The sequence below is a fragment of the Leptosomus discolor genome, chromosome 1 (assembly GCF_034619465.1).
Source record: "Leptosomus discolor isolate bLepDis1 chromosome 1, bLepDis1.hap2, whole genome shotgun sequence".
NCBI lineage: Eukaryota > Metazoa > Chordata > Aves > Leptosomiformes > Leptosomidae > Leptosomus > Leptosomus discolor.
The window spans coordinates 195,623,246-195,642,908 of NC_141391.1; the positions used below are offsets into that span (position 1 = coordinate 195,623,246).

Here is a 19,663-nt window from a genome sequence, read left to right on the forward strand (position 1 = left end):
AAAAAGACATCATGGCCTCTACTTTAGTCCTCATAAATATAGTTTTTGTAGTACAGAACAGATGCACACAATGCAGTCTTGCCTTGGATATCCCAGATTTCTCCACAGCAGCAGAGTAACAAAAAATACTTTTCTCATCCACTTATCCATTCTTCCTGCATGCCCTCCAAATAAAATCTGAATAAGAAACTCATAGGTTTAAAGCATCTCCTGCTTAAAATTATCACTCAGTTTGGTCCCAGCTCTCCTTAGCCCACCCTTAGTAAAACGGTGTTCTACCAGAGGTCACTCTGAGTGAACCAGAGCAGGGCATGGAGCAAAGAGCTACTACTAGGCACCAGAATCACTCTGTGTTGCTCCCATGGTCCACCTTTCATTCCTTTGTTACGTGGTAAGCACTCAAGGACAAAGGACTTGCCTTGTTCTTACCTATTAAGTACTTAGCAAATTTGATTCCTTTGGAGGCTTTATTTATAAAAGTGCCTCAGGAATGTTTTCAGTTCCTTCTGGAGGAGGACAGAATGAGGACAGCTTATCAAGAGGGATAATTTTGGCCCTAACAGTTTACTTTTCAAGAAATTTTTCAGCAGATTTGGGAGAAAATCACAATATAACATTGCCGGCCTCATTTGCCTTCCTCAGAGAGCCAGAGCACCCGTTACAGCACCACACAGGGTAAATAAAGCAGCAATGAGCAGCCAAGCTCTGTCTCCTCTGTTCAGTCTTCTGCACAGGGTAGGACTTTGCTGTTATTCATCACTCAAAGGGGCAAACAAGGGAGCACACGGTAACAAGGAGACCAGAAACCCGCTCATACAACGAGCTCTGTGAATCCCCCTTGTCACTCAAGGACTTCAGTGGTGTTTGGATCAGTCCTGAACCTACAGAAGTTAACTATATTTTATATCAAGGACTGTGGTAATTACACAAAATGCAGCATCTAGTGACTATCTAAAAGGAAATCATTAAAGTAATTAGCTTTCTAAAAACTATAAGAATAACCCAGTTGCATGAAGTAGCTTTGATAGAACCCTAGCACAGCACTTGACACTAAGAAAATATTCACCTCTGTTACAATCTCCTGGTTTTAATAACTGAAATCCAAAAAGCCTGCATAACCCCTACTGTTTCATCTACTAGGCAAGACAGAAAACATGTTGTGATGAAATCAGTGTGATAGCAAAGACATATTCTCCTTCAGAGTGTTGTTAGAAGAATAAATACATCAAAGCTTGTGATTTAGTCAGATATTATGATAATGGGGGCCAGAGGAGGCCATGATCATTAACCCAGATCTGTGGGTAAATTGGGGATGATTCAAAAAAGAACACTACTGCGTATTTGCCAGATTATAGCACACAATACAGAATCACCAGGAGAGTACACAACACCTGATCCAGCATAAACTTAGAATGGCATGGACAGGCAATATCTAATGTGGAAAAAGCCTGACAGGATAAAGCTAAGATGTCCAATTTTTTTAACACATTTGAACTAGCAAAGTGAGTTTATACCAGATCAGCATTTAATACCATGAGGCTACAGTGTTTCTTATCTGGCATTAGGCATCCTAAAGCCACGTTTACTGTATTGTGAATGCATGGCTTAGATAGGTACACAGAATTCCTTTGTGTCTTTCAGTTTCTAGCTTTTGATGTACAGACATTTAAGATTTCACGTACTTTTGTCTTGACGGTGCTATAATTGACTGAAAACGTGCTTAAAAACCCTTCCTGGTTGGCAATACATTAGAGTGCCTCAGGTTACGCATCCCAGTGGCAACAACTGACAATAAATTCCTATTTCTGAAGGTCACCGATAAAGATTTGTATTGTGTTTTTCATTCTAGTACATCTGATACGAAAACTACACAAGATATCATTTCCACCACGGCAGTACAGGGTTACGAATGCTGGAAAACTCGCTGGCTAAACAAGCTTGAGTCTTTTTTAAAAAAATAATTATGAATATAAACACTATTAACTGTTAGTGATGGAATGATTTAAACAATAATGGACTCTGAAAGCATAAAAGAATAATCTAAATCAATGTAGAGAATAACCAGAATGAATGGCTATTGCAGGTACATTTTACAAGGAATACAAGTTATGTCTTACAATCTGTCTTGCCTATAGATTACCTTTTTTAGGCAAAAGACACAGTTACATTTACATTGACCTACATTTCTGAAAAAACTCTTAACAAAAATGTTATGAATTCTTGTTCATGAGTTTTTTTATTTCATTTTCTATCTAACAAGAAAGAGAAGACATATTCCTGAGAAACATTGGCCAGTGTTTGAAATTGGAGCTTCACTTTAAGATACTCACAGAGCTGAGAAAATTCTGGCATTGTAGGATTTTAAGTCTGGAAGTGGGTGCAAAGATGGGATTCTCCCACGAACCCAACCATCCTGACAACTCAATTCATAGCTACATTAACAAGCAACGTGGCACAGTAAGAGCCAATCTGTGGAGGAAAGTTGTTGGCTCTGAGGACTTGATGTTCACATTGGTCAGCATTTGAAACTAGAGCCTGGGAAGGAAGGCTATATTGAACTAACTTTGATGTAGTTCAGTGGACTGAACACTTGGTAATGTTTAAAGAAGATTAGATGTCCTTCTGGAGAGCATCTTCTGTTTTCATTTCATCCAAAAGCAATCAAGTTCACACAGCCTGAGATCCACTCCGCAATGAGCAAGTGTGCTAAGTGGGAATAATTAGCAGATTCATTTCAAAAGCAGACGCTTGATTGAAACCAAAATGGTAATGTGTGTACACCTTCAGACTGCTACTTAGACACTACTGTAATAGAGGCAGAGTAAAGGGCAGGGGAAACTATACTTCAGACTGAGCACTACTTGCTTTTATTACATCCGAATAGGTCTGCCAAGGGTTTCTGTATATGCAGCAATTAAATTCTGAAAAATCATGCTACTTCTGGTCATCTGGTTCATTCCCAGCTATCCATAACCTGCAGCAGCCTTTGCCTGTAATGTATTTTTGAACTATTATTTTGCATAATATAAATGTAATAATAAAATCCGGTACAAGACATAATTACAACAATGGTCTTATCAGTTTTTTCAGTCACTGAATGCATATACCAAAGTACCCAGCTTCTCGAACCTGTGCAGTAGATTCACCCATGTCATTATTTTTCTGTCCTTAGGTTATGGTACTATTGATCCCACTTCTTCTCTGAGATTAACTTTAGATAATAAATGATAGTAGAAGCTGCTAAAAAAAAAAAGAAAGTGAAGGAGGATCATTTGGGAACATAGACCCAGAGATATTGTATAATTTTCAGAACTGCTGAAAACCTGTAATAGTCATAAACTTTAAAGGGAGCTGTTGGATGCTCAACCTCTTTTGAAAATTATTTTTTTAGTGTAGACATAAACACTTAGCAGTGGAACTTTCAAAAGTGCCAAGGGGAACTTGTTCAATCCAGCTAATTAATTTAAATGGGAGCTAAGTGCCTTATCTGTTTAAGTGCTTTTGAAAATCCCACTATGCTTCCATCTGCAGTTTTCACAATCTAAATACATTGGAAAACCTGCCCCAGAGTGGTCTAGAAGTTCAAATATTACTAAACTAACTTCAGGGGAGCTTAACTTTAGGCATACGTTTCTAAACAAAATTCCCATGGGGGAAAGAAACTGCCAAAGGAGCCAAAGCCAGACGAAAGACAGAAAAGAAGAGGTTTTTGACATTGAAAAAGAACAGAAAATTTTTGCACTTCTTCAGCCTTACTGATCAAAATATCTGGGTCTGCACCACTCTTTATACTGCTTAGACCCTGCTAAGGCTGAGTGAGTCTCAGATTATTAAGTAGCCTTAGGTAAATAGTTTCTAAAAGTCTTATTTTGTCACCTTTGTTTTCATGGACATCTTCTAGCTGCTGTTCATTACAGTATAATACTTAACAAGGCGAAGTTCATTGTTAAATATGTCTGAATTCATCATCTAGGTCAGATGGACTGTAATAACTTAGCTCTGTATCTATTATTAATAACAGTTTAAACATTATTATTAATTTTATTTGAGTAGCTTCTCTGAATTTGGAAAGTGTCTGATAGATTGATATCCTATCATGAAGTACCTCACATTCCCCTAAGATAAGGATCCATTTTCTACTATTCCAATACTTACCAGAGTGAAAACATTAGAAAGAGTATGACAGCATGTCTGTAAGACACGTACTCATTTTCTATGAAATGCATCGTGATACAAAAAGAGAATGGCTTCATTGCTCTTTAAATAGACATAAAAATCATCTCTGTATGAGATATCTGCCTGATGGAGCTGCAATTTGCTTTAATTTGCAGCCCTAAGATTCACAGTTCACTAGACCATTAAAATACAGACAAAACGCCATTTCATATCAAAACCAAGGAAACACCTCTATCCTTCATGAACATTATAAATATAATTTCCTCTAATATCTAATAATACAACTAAAAATTAGTGATGTGGGAACTGGGCTAAAACAAGATGAGATTTACATGACACAGTATAGGTAGCACATTCATGTTCAATGGCACCTCTGTTCTTCCAATCAAGCAACTCACTCATTTAGCAATGCCCTCAGCAACTGGAGAAGACCAGAAGATCAAAAATGCTGTTAAAAGGTCACATATCATTTCTGAACCATTTGTGTGTACAAACTCACTCTGTTTTCCATTCTTAATGACCATGGAAAAATTTATCACTTACATAATTCAGCAACCGGTGACGATATAAAGGCACTTTGACAGCCTTTAGAGAGTTTATATCAAGGACATCGGTGGATAATATTTTCATGCTTCTGATTACGTTATATCACCACTTGCAGGAATTTTCATTTTTGAAATCTTGTCTCAGAGATAGATATTTATTTTAAAAAATGAAAAATATATGTTTAAGAATATTATTGTAATGAGTTGAATTATACAAGATCTGGACAGAAGAATGCAAGTAATGCATTCTACCAGAGTTACAGAGGCAGGCAAACATATTATTTTGTAGTCAGTTAGCCAAGATCTTCAGAAGCTCTCACATATAAATCCATGCACCTTTTAATAGATATCCAGATTCTTTGTTGTAAAAATGGCAAAGATCTGAAATATCACCTCCAGCTGTCACTAAGAGTTGTTCTTATTTTTGTCTCGAGTTCCTGGAAGTATTTCTTTTCTGACAAAAAGGTTCATCAGAGGCGCATAGCAAGTGAGTGAATTAAGGCAATTTAGTCTAATATTTAGCTTTTTAAATTGTCTAATGGATCTATTCTCACAGTAAAAGTTCAAATCTCTAATGTACCTTGTCCAATCAAGTCATCTGAACCATCAAAAACCAAAATTAAACTGAAACTTGTTCATCTAAAGTGAATTCATTATGAGACTAAATATAATGATCATTGCATTCAGTCTGCCAGACAGATTTTTATCCCTCTGGAGAAAAGCTGGTTATACTTACAGACTAAACTTACAAATATTTAAGCAGACATGTGCAGAAGGGAAAAAAATCAAGGACAAAAAAACCAGTTTTAAATTAAAAAACAAAATAAACCCCTAAATTAATCCAGATTGTCAATGGTAGTATAAAATCACTACCCAATTTTTCATAATTGCTGTTAATTGTTTACCACATTCACTCCATACAGATGTTTTCCTGAGATGTCGTTTTTGGAATTTCAGGCATAGACATTCCTAGAGGTTTGCAAGGGACGTGGGATCATATCTTTGGTTTTACCACATACTGGTTGAAAATTAATGCGGTTGAATTTCAGTTTGGAGTGTGAGAATCTTGATCAGATGCAATGACCATTAAAGGTCCAGTCTGAATAGGAACAGAAACACAGGTTGTTGTAACAACGCAGATGGAAGCCAATTTCTCCTAACTGTGCATCCACCTGCCCAAAGTTCCTCCTAGGCACACCACTTACCATCTCTACCTTGCAGCTTCCTTAAAGGAAAAAACAATGACTGAAATTTACTGTCATTTAAATTTGAATACCAGTTAAACAACTTCGGTCTCTAAGCTTAGAGTTAGTCTATATGGCTCTGACACAATATCACTTTCTTGGTGACCTTGGGCAAATTATTTAACCTGCTTGAATCTCAACTTTGCGGTTGGCTGGAGGGCAGCTGTCATGCAGACAGGAGCAGTGGAGACAATGTGGGTAAGAAGTTTAAGCAGGGATATAACTGATCTCCATCTCTTAGATCTTGAAGGTTTTTTGCCTAGGAAGTACTTATATTTTAGCAAGCTTGATTAAAACTAATTCTATTTTTAAAACAGAGCAATATTTTTTTCATTGAATTAATAGCAGAAACATCATAACAATTCTGTGCTTCCTCAGCATGTAAAAATCTTTCTTGCCACCTCCAGTTTCCCAGAACTACAATATCAACAATCTCTGGAATTACTAAAGTTAAAAATGTATTTTTAATGTTCTGGCCATAATAACAAGTAATTCTCAGCTAGGGCAAAATAATTAAAGGGAAAGATGCTCTGAGTTAGTGCATACAAACAGAAAAGAATGGTGTAAACAAAAATAAATTTTCTTATACTCATTAACAGAAAAGGTTAAGTACTAGACTCACTTTATCTATTGAATTATGTTATTTAGTGTGCTGAGACTGTAATTTTACCTCAAAGAAACGAACCTCCCTAGTTACATCGTATAATTCATGACTGCTAAATACTTACATATAGGAGCATACCGTGGAAACTTTAAACAGGGAATAATCGTACCACTGTACCATAATCTACAGAGAGTGTTTATTAGTGCCATATAGACTTTAAACCCAAGCTTAAACTACTAACCTTTGAATGGTTTGGGATCTCTTTATTTAACTTTTTTAACTTTTCCTTTTCTCTACCTGTGGTTTGGTTGGTACTGATCGACTAGGGACAGAAGTGCTTCTTCAATTTGCCAAACAGCAAACTTATTAATGGATTATCTGGAAAACAACATTTTATTCTTAGATGGCTTAGAGAATAGACTAGCAAAAAGTGCAGTGATTAGCAGGTCATCCGGTAAACAGCTATTGTTGCTGCAGTATCAGATGGAAATTTACAGCAATCTGGAAGGCACATCTATTTGATATAAGCAATTTTTTTTCTTTCTTTCTTTCTTTGAAGCATGAATAGCAATTAATTTTTAAGCACCTTCTTCTGGAGATGATCTCTTTATTTACAAACGAGACCAAAAAAACCAAACCGAAACAAAAAAAAAACCACAAACAAAAATCCCACACAATTATTTCCTTAATAGTTTTACAATGCAGAAATATCGTATTCAAGATTACATCAGCAGACTGCAGATCTTTTTGGAAGTGCTTTGCATGGTCTATTGCCTGTATTTTGAAAATGTATAATTACTATCAATGGATCAGACTGCAAATCAGGTTTCCAAAGTTTCTCTTTATGCAGAACATTTTCATACAGACAATCTCCATCACATATCCTTACGTAGAGGTCCTCACTGCCCTTACATATACCTGACATACCCTTGGAGAGATTTTAATGAGCATTTATATACATAACTGTAGTGGGTTTGTGTGGCAAGATTTTGGTAGCAGGGGGCTTTCAGGGGTGGCTTCTGTGAGAAGCTGCTAGAAGTTTCCCCTATGTCCAATGCAGCCAGTGCCAGACAGCTCCAAGACAGACTCGCCGCTGGCCAAGGCCGAGCCAGTCAGCCACGGTGGTTGCACCTCTGGGATAATGTGTTTAACAGAGGAAAAAAGTTATTGTGCAGCAGTAACTGCAGCAAGAGAGAGGAGTGAGAATATGAGAGAGAAACATCCTGCAGACACCAAGGTCAGTGAAGAAGGAAGGGGAAGAGGTGCTCCAGGCACCGGAGCAGTGATTCCCTTGCAGCTTGTGGTGAAGACCATGGTAAGGCAGGCTGTCCCCATGCAGCCCATGGACAGGGAGCAGATATCTGCCTACGCCCCGTGGAGGACCCCACATTGGAGTAGGTAGGTACCTGAAGGAAGCTGTGAACCCCTGGGAAGCCTGCACCAGAGCAGGCTCCTGGCAAGACCTGTGGCCCATGGAGAGAGAGAAGCCCACGCTGTAGCAGGTTTGCTGCTAGAGAACCCATTGGAGGGGCCCACGCTGGAGCAGTCGGTTCCTGAAGGACTGCACCCCATGAAGGGGACCCACACTGGAGCAGTTCATTGAGAACTGTAGCCTGTGGAAAGGACTCACGCTGGAGAATTCATGGAGAAGTGTCTCTCGTGAGAGAGACCTCACATTGGAGCAGGAGAAGCATGTGAGGAGTCCTCCCCCTGAGGAGGAAGGAGCGGCAGAAACAACGTGTGATGAACTGACCCCAACCCCCATTCCCTGTCCCCCTGCACTGCTCAGGGGGAGGAGGGAGAGAAACTGGGAACAAAGTGAAGTCTGGGAAAGAAGGGAGGGGTGGGGGGAAGGTGTTTTAAGATTTGGTTTTATTTCTCATTACTCCTCTCTGAGTTAATTGGTAATAAATCTTATTTGTTCCCCAGTCGGATCTGTTTTGCCCATAACAGTAAATGCTGAGTGACCTCTCTGTCCTTATCTCAACCCCGCAAGCCTGTTGTTATATTTTTCTCTCCCATATCCATTTGAGGAGGGGGATAGTGATAAAGCAGCTTTGGTGGGCACCTGGCATTCAGCCAGGGTCAACCCACCACAATAACTTATGATGTACGCACAGGGATTGAAGTCATTATATGTTACCGAAAATAGACTGTGCCATAACTTTGCTTATAATTAAGCATATTCAAAAAAACTGAAATTAAAATCCCAGCTTGTCAGCTTTAGATTTTTCTCTAAGAAAATGATGTTTTGAGAGAAAGCCTGTCATCATCGCCCTTTTTTGCCAAGCAATAGGTTTTGACCAGCTCTAGTACTAGGGTCATTTGAACCATAAGGCATGGAAGTACTTTTTTCTTTCCTGCAGTTGATCATGTGGAAATAGCCTGCAAGCATACTTCAAAAAATTTAGTGCTTTCAGAAAAGAAAAGGAGCCTAGTTCTGGCAAAGGGTTGTTTAACATCACTTTCCTTGTGCCTGGGGAATCTTCTCAGTTCTGCCCAAGGTCCATGTGATCACTAATTTAATGGACTAGTTGCATTTCTTGAGGAAGCTTTTAATACCTACAACAAACATGTTCCTCCCAAATCTGTTGCTTTTATTTAGTTACCTAGGTCAAGATTCCAGTTGGTCTGTCCCAAGTCTGGTGCTCTATAGCTACTATATTTCCCTCCAACCTGTGTCAGATGCCTTTTGTTCTCAGTGGCACTCATATTCTCCCCTAATTCACAGCTCAGAGCAAACAGAACACAAGGGGTTAAGCACAGCTGCCATTTGACTCTAAAGAAATTTTATATAGATTTTTTTCTTTAAGACTGATTCATTTAATAAATCCCTTTGTTTAATGAAAAAATAGTCACCATTACATGCTTTTAATCATTCTGTTGGTTTAAACATGGGTTTCTTTATCAAAACATGAAGCTGCTGTCCCCAAACACCTTCATGATGGTCTGCAAAAAATGGACTGGTATAGACTTTCAGCAGATTTAGATCAGTTCAGTAACTTCAGTAGAGTTATGCTAACAAGGGCCCATACAGATATTTAATATTACTTAAGGAGATGATGTGTCACCCTTTTTATCATCTTTAATATTTCATTATTTTTAAACTAGAAATTAGCCAACCATAAATAGCCTCAGTTCAGTATGAAAAAAATATATTGATGGGTTTGGTTTAGTTTTAATCCTACTTCATTATTTTTAAACTGTTTGATCTATTTCCTATTTCTTGATCAGTGCAAAAGATGCCGTGCATATGAAACTGAAGAATGAATGTCCATAAATTCCAACCTTTCCTACAAAATAATTCCAATACACAAATAGTATATCCTTTTCATTTCCACACTGCTCACAGACCAAGACCTCAATTGCACTAGGGGCTACACAAATCTGCAAGAAAAAATGATGGTCTTAATCCTAAAGAATTCACAGTTAAACCATAAGATAAAGGAAAGCAGAATATCAGCAGAATACAGAAAAGAACATTCTAAAAACAATAAGACAACATGGATCAGCATGGTAGTCAGTAGCCATAGCATACCTCCAAACAGATGCTTTTTGAGGAAATTGTAGAAAAAAGACTTTTAATGAGTGAACTGAAAGAAGAGAGCAGGACAATTTTGCATCTATTTCCTGAGCTTTCCATCCAAGCATAACCGGCAGCAAGACAGAAAGCACAAAGGCAATAATTTCATCACTGACCTCTCAAAGAATAACATAAAACAGAGCTGCAATATCCTTTGATCCTGTGCTTCTCAGTTTCTAAACAGTGTTTCAGCAAAGTGAAGCACTTGAAATTTTGAGCAAAGTTGCCATCACCTCAGCAACCTCGTACCTTAATTGACTGTGACAGAGGAACAGACAAGCTCAGTTGAAATGTAGGGATCGTGTTTATTTCCTCACTCAAGAAAAGAGGCACTGTGCCTCAACTGTTCCTGACGTATTTGTCCAACCTGGTTTTAGGAAAAAAAGCTGTTAATACGTCTAGTACATTCTGCCTTGAAGCACTGCAAAATCCTAAACACTGAGACGTATGTCTTGACATTACTTTAAGGTGGTTTTCCACTACAATAGCTCCTATCCTCTTTGCCAGCTCCTCTTAGTGAACAGTCAGATCTTTCTACGACACTAATTTTGCATTTTCAGCACTACATAAACAAAAGAAAATCACACTGGTCCCTTAAACACCATTCCAGCCAGATAACAAAATCACATATAGAAAGTCTGAAACTCTGAACTAGTTCAGAACTGGCAGAAAACAGCTTGTGTTTTATACTGAGATTTTCAGCAGCAGGGGAAGAGCTCTCTCTGCCATGTCTATGATGCTGCTTAGAATGAATAGTCAATAATTAAATTGAAAATTCTGTGGAGAGACTTAGTGAGCTGGCAGGCACAAAACAAGCATGTGGAAGAAGTTTAAGCTAGAGAAAATACCACACAGCACATTTAGTCAGAAAAAAGGGGAAAAAAAGCCTTGTTCCTAAGGAAAGATGAACATATTCAAAATGAGATTACTTCAGGAAGTTAGGGGTCTTCATATGGACTGAACATATTGAGATTTATTCTACAATACTTAAAGAACTGACTGAGGAGATAGAAAGCTCTTGAGACTTCATGGGGAAGTATGGAGAACTTGCAAATGGGAAACCTAGTGCTTAGCTCAGAAAAGGGGAGAAAAGAAACAGCCAGGGAATTATCATTCAGTTTAGCTTGAATTCCCAGAAAAATCCTGAAATAAACAAACAAACAGGTTTCAAAAACACAGAGAAAACAAACAAGACAAATAACAGCCAAAAGGAATCTGTCAACAATGAGCTGTCACATTTCCTTCAGTGAGAGTGTAACAGGCATTGTGGATGAAAGGCAAGCAGCTAGGTGTCATTTATCTTAACATTAGAAAGATTTTTGACACCATCTCAAATTACACTCTCAGTCATAAGCAACCTATTGAAACAGATCTAGCCTCTAAGGTCTAGGTGCAAATTATATCAGAGAGATGAGGGAAGATAAAATTTGTCATTGATTCACTGTCAGAATGAAAGGGATGGTAAGGGGTGGGGCCTGGAAAAGTCTATTCTTAGTCTGCTGTTACTCAATACTTGTAATAACCACTCAATGCAGTTTGGATGATAAAATAGAGTATATGGTGATCAAATTTGGGCAATAACAGTGGAAAAGGTTGAAGCTATGCTGAAGGTCAGGACACTTATTCCAAATGATACTGCAGAGAGTCTGAAAAGAAGGAGCATGCATTTTAACAGGGACAACCAACAGGTAGCACTTTATGGGTCATGAAGGACAGAGAGATAGCAGCTCTTGAGGAAAAAAAAGATCTCAGGGCTCTAGTGGATTATAATATGTTGAACCAATGTCATACTGTTGCAAAAGGGGAAATGCCACCCTGAGAAACATAGATAAAATAATCTTTCCCCTCTACTCTGCACTCATGAATATATGTAATGATGTTTCTCCTGCACTCGGCACTAGTGAAACTTCAACCAGAGTACTTTGAGAAGGCTGGATGATTGTGTTTCAATTTGAAGCAGAACCAAGTGGAGAGTCCAGTGGAAAACAGCAAAGATCAGAAGTGTGTCTAGAAAACATGATCTATGTGACTAAATTGAACAAATTCTGGTTGTATAGCCCGAAGAAATAACACAGCCTAGGGGGTGAAACAACAGTCTTCAAATACATGAAACATACATGAGGATGGGCTCAGTGTATAGTGAATAAAATAAGTAACAAGCTTAAATTACAGCAGTGAGGAGTAAAGTCAGGTATTTATAAAATACTTCAGAGTGATAAGGGTAGTTAAAAAAAGAAGGAAGAGAATGACTTCAGAGGCTGTAAAGTCTTCATCCTTGGAATAACATAAGTATAGAAGATGCTAACTTTATGCGAGGGCTTGATAACTAAAGGGATCTCAACAGACTGTCTTCTATAGTGCTAGAGTAGATTTCAGGTTCTTTTGAGCACAAATAAAAAACTAAAATCATAACTAGGCTGGATAAATAGAAAAATTTCAATTCATTCTCATGACTGCTAAATTCTTTAGACTGCCTTCTGCAGTTTTATGGAATATCTATTTAAGAAAACATTTTTTATATTTATAAGAATAAAGTAAATAATAAATGCTGATGATCATACTTTTCCTACTTCCCGGCTAATTAATGATGCATTTTAAATATTGTCAAGGGGAGAGCTGCTGTATTGCTTTTGGTTACAAGGAAAATGCTTCTCTGAAAAACAATAAGGAAAGACAGTCTAGGTAAAAGAAATCACCGCTGTCACAGTAGTAAACTGTTTTCTGCATAAACATAAAGGAACATAAATCAGTTTGGGAAGCATTAAGCAACCCTCATGTCAAAAAGAAGTCCACTGTGGAGTCCTATATGTAAACAGAAAGCTCTCCAAGGATTCATAGAAAAGCTGTCCTTACCTACTAATGTGATACACAACCTGCAGTAAAAGAAGATCCCAAGTAAGCAACCAAGTTTACAAACTAATAAATCTGTCATAGCATTCTTCTAGAGCTCTTGCTAAAGACCTACACAGTCTTGCATTCACTCAGGAAACTTAAGTGTAGGAGTCCAGTTGTTTGTACCCCTCCCAGCATCTGCTCAAGGCATACAGGAAATCTACCTTTGAGGACATTACTAGCAAATCAAGCAAAAGAAACTAACAAAAGCTGAAAACTTAAGAAACGGTGGTTGAAAGAGATCTCAGGACTAATCCTCTGGCCCCACCTCTGAATCCACTGTGCAAAGTCAGTCTGTACAGCTCACCTGCTCCAACCAACCCGTAGCCCTGGAGATTGCCCAGCCTCCTAGGCAACACTGCCCAGGACTTCATTAACGTCATCATTAGAATATTCCAACATGTGTGCATTAAATCTCTCTTGCTGCAATTCAAATCCACTACTTCTCCTAATAGCCAAATTAACTAAGACTAACAGTTCTTTTCCTGAATAATCTTTTTTGTGTTGAAAGAGATTAACATAACTCCCCTCAGTTCAGTCTTCTCCAGATTAAACAATTGTAGTTTGCTCAACCTTTCCCTACAGGCATACTTTTAGATGGCTGATCATTATCATTGCTTGCAGCTAGACTCTTTCCAGCTACTCTGCTTTTCGAAGTGAAGACAGAATTCTGCTAATGAGGTCATAGCATGGGGGAGAGAACAGATGTGTTACATCACACGTCTAGGAGTTCCTTGCTGCAATGGCCTCTGACAATGCAAATCTCAGTTAACGATTCCAAAGCCATTGCTTATCTTTATGCCTATGCTTCACATAAAGGGAAATTGGTTTCGATTCATGGAGTTACTGGAAACATTACTGCAATCCTCCCTATTTAATCCAGTCATTCCCGGCACATCCTCTTGTACCACTCAACACTAAATCTGTTCACTGTGAGCTGAAGTTACAATGAGATTAGCTACACATTCTTTGTTCCTGCCTTAAGCTGTACTATCACAATATCACCACGAAACCCAGTGATACCATTTTGGAAACGTAGAAAATAATTCATCCTTGTCTATAAATAATTAAAAAAAATAAGTGTTTGGGGATTTACCAGGATGAAAAGTCATAGAAAATACAGAAGATTGGATAACTATCCTAAAGAAATTAAATTAATACTGCTGCAAGATGAAGAGAAATTGCAGCAAAGTAAATAGAAAAAATATTCATATAGAATGTTCTGCTAACTGCTGGTTATTCATCATATCATAACAACTGAAAGTCTCTTTCATTTTCCATTTAATTATTTTTAATTTAGTAGTAGTCTTCCATTATGTGACACAAATGAACAGTAATTAAAGTCATTTAATCTACCATTTTTGCTTTTAAGCATGAACATTTTGCTTCTAGGTTCAGTCTTCAAATTATAATACATTTATAAATTTCTGTGGGGGAGAGAAGAAAGATGGAAGAGACTGGGGAAGAAACATGCTAATACTCCATGTTCCACACTGGTACCTCACAAAGCAATTCACTGCAGACTTGCTGCCAGCCATGCATAATCCAAACTACCTGCTATGCCCAGTACCTTGTTTGTCTATGCTAGAAGTCACATTAGCTGGTACCAGGGGAGCAGCTAACCCTGCTCTGAAATCCCATATATGAATGCAGAACTCCCCAGGAATACATATAAAATGTATTTTTCATTCTTCTGGCATTGCACACATGTTTTTATTGTGAAAGATAAAATAATATTTTTAAACACAAGTGATTTATTTTATTTGTCATGCATAGAATCATAGAATCATTAGGCTGGAATAGACCTCTAAAATCATTAAGTCCAACTGTCAACCTAATATCACCATGCCCACTAAACCATGTCTAGAAGCTCTACATTGACACATTTTTTTTAACACCTCCAGGGATCGTGACTCCACCACTTCCCTGGGCAGCCTGTTCCAATGTTTGACAACCCTTTTGGTGAAGATAATTTTCATAATGTCCAATCTAAACCTCCCCTTGTGCAACTTGAGGCCATTTCCTCTTGACTTATTGCTGGTTACTTGGGAGGAGACCAACACCCACCTTGCCACAACCTCCTTTCAGCTAGTTGTAGAGAGCAATAAGCTTGGCAAGGCCTCCTTTCTGTTGTTTTTTTTTTTTTTAAAAGACAAGAATACTCCATGATCCTGTTGGCTATGGCTATGACTATTTAAAGAACAGTTCACTCTAATCATAACACTTCTTACAAAGGATGATCACAAAAAACTGTAAAATATCTACCATCTACTCAAGAATCCTGTGACAAATTCACAGCTAAGTGAGTGACTGCAACCCCGTGCTTCGTTTGAGAACCCTGACTTTCACTCACCCTGAGAAGATGGGAAAAAAATCCCTATTCATCCTAACTCTCAAGCAAAGGCTGTTTCATTGACAATCTGGTATCATTCTAATGAAGAACAAATGGTTATCCAAGTTCAAGATATTTTCTTAGCAGCTCTTTTTTTTTCCATTTTCTTATTTTCTCTAGAGAATCAGTCAAGATGTCTGTTTCATTGAGAAAAAAAACCCAAACAAACAAATAAAAAAAAGACTGTTAGGACCAATAAAGTAAAAAGCTGCAGAAGGAAGACAAGTTGTCATTCTTCTTGGATTCTTCTAAGGTCGTTGGCTCTTGAATCCAAGTTCTGTTTTGATTTTCAGTCATGTCTGAAATAGCATCTGTTCTACTACAGGCACATCTCAAAATCATTTAATGCTTTTTCAACGTATGTATTCAGCTTATTTTGCCCCTATCCCAAAGTAATTTTTTAACAAACAGGACAATCTGTAACCTTTCAAAATCATAAAATCTCAATTTTATTCTACGTTTTGTGTATTTTGTTGGCTTGCCTACAATTTTCATCCACCATAGCCTACTGTTGACTTATTTCTTCAGTCTGTCATGGGTCCTTAGAGATTACAAGTGTCATATTGACATTGATCTTTGACCATACAGAAGACTAAATCCTAAGTCATAGATATTAACCAGTAATAAGATCAGGAATAGCTTTGTGAAACCTAAGTAGTCATCTAAACCCAATAACAGTCCCTTTCCACTTTCAGCCCTTTGTAGAATAAAGGAAGAAAGCGGTATAATTTTGAGAAGAATAGAAGAACCTAAAACATTTTTGATTGTCTCATTGAGTTTTATTTTTAACCCAGCATCAACAATTTTCAGGCAGATAACATGGATGGAGTGTAAGTTTGAACTCCACTGCACTATTACATATAGGCAGAAGAACACCCTGCAGGCAGTATGATTGTCGTATTTTGTTTATAGATATAATCATATACAGCACTAAGTACTCTTGTTGTGTATTTCACTGTAGTGTGTTCTTTTGTTAAGCACAGGGCTTAGGTTCAGCAATTTGAAAACATCTATCAATTATATAATAGCTACCACAGGAAAAAAAGAGACTCTCTGGCTTCTTTAATGAAATATAGTGGCCTACAGCAAAGCTTGAAACTTATTTGCGGCAGTTAGAGAAAACATCAGAAGCTTCTTGAATCATTTTCTTTTACCATGTCACAGGAAAGGGAACTAATGCATTTTGAATCTGTTACTTTCAAAAAGAATGGACTAATGTCAGTGTTGATAGTTTCCTTCAGGATTAGATACATAATTTACAAGAGTTCTAGAAAATAAGAGAAATCAAATACTGATTCAAATCTCTTTGTGATATGGCTGCCTGAAGGGAAGCTCATTGTCAATGTGGGGTTCCCAATTTTTTACTAGTTCACCGAACACTGCACTTAAGGCTGATGATGATTATGGCTGTCTCTCTGATAGTTCATCACATCAGTGTAATTTTAATTTATGTTTTTCTTAGTCATAAATCAAGACCATTACAGAAAAATGGATGCCCCGAGTCATTTATATCCTCAGTGCATACATTCCATATATCTCAAAGCTTATGCATTCTATTATTTCTAAGAGAATGTTAAAAATCTGTTATTGTAATATTTCTCTTGCCTTTCAACACAAGTCTTGTGCCCTGGTGAAAAATAAAAAAAGCCAAACAACAAAACAAAACCAAACAAAACATAAGTGAATTCTGTCTTAAAAATTTCACTGTTTTCACTTGAAACATACAGTTCTTCGGTATGTTTTGTTTTTTTTCTTAAGGAATAATATGACATAAATGCATATCTGCTCAAGCTTTTAACACCATCAGCTAAATATCTGATTCTGAAAACACCAATAGTTGTATCTGTCCTCAAGTCCCATCAATTAAAATGATTAACTTGGAAGAATATGGATTTCAATCTACATATTTTTTCAGAATAAGATCACAGATTTTGTAGACTAAAACAATGCATAAGCTAGAATTGCAATCTGACAATGCTTTAAGCTATATTAAAAATGATTTTTTTTAAAGTTCAAAATATTAGATTTTAAAATTCTTAAACTTTTCAACTTTTCTTTTTCAAAGTGGCATTTAGGTTTCAAAATAGAACATTTTTAAAGAGAAGAAAAAAGTTCCTCAGAAATGAATCAAAACATCTGAAGGGTTCCAAAGGAAAGGAAACTGAGAAATTTGTTATTAAAACTTTAGGACTGGGACTATTTCCATTTACTGACAATAGCCATCAGTCAACGTTTTGATCTAACCCTTATTATAACATGTGAAATACAGAACCCAGTTTCTAAAAGGGAATTAATTATTAATCACAAAAGGAAGCTGATTTCAAAGCATAAGTGCTAGGAAAAGCACTTGTTTTTAACAACTTTCCTCCTACAGAGATTACATGGTTGAGAGCTCAAATTTGCTAAACCCACACATTTGTAGGGAACTTTTACATGTGACCTGGTATGCAAAACACTGTTGCAATATGAATAAAACATAACTTCTGCAGAAAGAGCTACCTTTTCCTGTTTTTTTCTTCATTATGAAAACCAGAACATCTTTTGGAAGATATTGTCAAGTTTGCTGAAAAATAAGCTATCTTCTTCTACTGATAAAGAAAAGAAAATGAAGAAAACAAAAACCAGAAAACCCTAACAATTAATGTGTAGTCAATGATCAGAAGTTCTAAGGCATTATTTGGAAGAGTTTTTTTGTGAATGGTTGTCAATACTCCAAATCATCAAAAAAAAAAAAGTTCTTTTTTCTTCAAAGTGGTACTAAAAATTTTTAGGGTCTGGTTATTTCTGGTACTTTAAGACCATTTAAAGTCAGGCAATCTTATAAAGGACTTTAAAAGGGGTGTATATTTACATTGTTGGAATCATGTAAAGTGATAATAGTATAAAATACAATCAGGTTCTTTGAGATTATATTTCGGTGTTTCTAAATATCTACTTTCAGAGTCTCCTTGCATCTGCCAAAGACTGAGATACCTTATTCAAAATCAAGAGTCACAGTAAAGTTTAAATTTTGAAGTTATGATTCTTTTCTAATTTGACTTCTATACTGTTTCTCTCAGCATTGTCAAGCATGCATTTGTTCTGTAAGAATTGCAAGATTACTGATCAGTAATCATGAAGTTCCTATATCTGGAAGCTATAGCTGTTTCATAGGAAATCTGAAAGGTCAGTCTGCCTAAAGGGAGCATTAATGTTACTGAGGACTACAGGGAGAAACTAGCACAGCAGCTAGAAAGGTCTCTGCAGCTGGTGAAGCCTGCTGACAAAGAGCCCCTTGGGGAGCATGATACAGTGTCTTTATCTAGCCAAAGTCAGCACTTTCTGCCCAAAGGGAAAGCCAGCACTGCACTAGGAAAGGAACAAGTCTGAAGCTTGACCACAGGGACCCTGCAGAGTCAGTGAAAACTTTGAGGAACCAGAGACACCAGCAGAGGAATCCTGAATCCTGAGGGCTGGAGTAAGAGCCAGGACCAGGGCTGGCCACCGAGTGAGGAGCCATAGCCAAAACCCAACAAAGAAAATATCAAAGAGCATCCTAAGGAAAAGGAAAACAAAAAGGAACTGGGGATGGGGAATCAGACAGAAAAAAGGAAACCTTTTAATTAAGGTCTTTAGCTGCAAGACATGGTCTAACCTTAGATACATTAATTCTTTTAAAGGTTGAACTGTACTACAAACCTGGTACTTTCATGATTTATTTTTCTGTCATAGAAAATAAATAAATCAAAGTCATAAATTTTCTGAAGCACAATACAAGCTGCATAGATGAACACAATCATAAACACATAATAGCTACAACATGTTACCACACAATTTGAGGAAGAAATATCTGTAAAAACAGGATTAAAAGTATCTATAAAGGACATCCAGCTGACAGAGATTCATTAAAAATCATAATTACATATGTCTTCATCAAGAGGAAACCGCAGGAGAAAGAAGGATACAATGGGAAAATTATTACATTTTAAAAGCATCTCCTTTATAGAAGAGCGGGGTAAAAAGTGCTGTCTTAATACAGCTTTGCCTTCAATAAATATAGATGTTTTCACTGAAACCAATGGAAACATCCACTGTGTTCCCTCTGATTCATTGGCAAGCAAAGGCACTATCTAATTTGCAATATGATGATTTGGAGTATTTACAACCATTCACAAAGATGACTTGGTTTTAGCATATTTTGTCTAGTGAGAGGAGGCAACATCTTTGCCACAGCAGATCATCATGTGG

The 19,663-nt window shown here is 37.2% G+C and overlaps 1 protein-coding gene across 1 annotated transcript in view; it reads right to left on the reverse strand.

Moving 5' to 3' along the window:
* GRM8 (glutamate metabotropic receptor 8) overlaps window positions 1–19,663 on the reverse strand; it is a 346,630-nt gene that overhangs the window by 48,546 nt on the left and 278,421 nt on the right. The window lies entirely within an intron of this gene.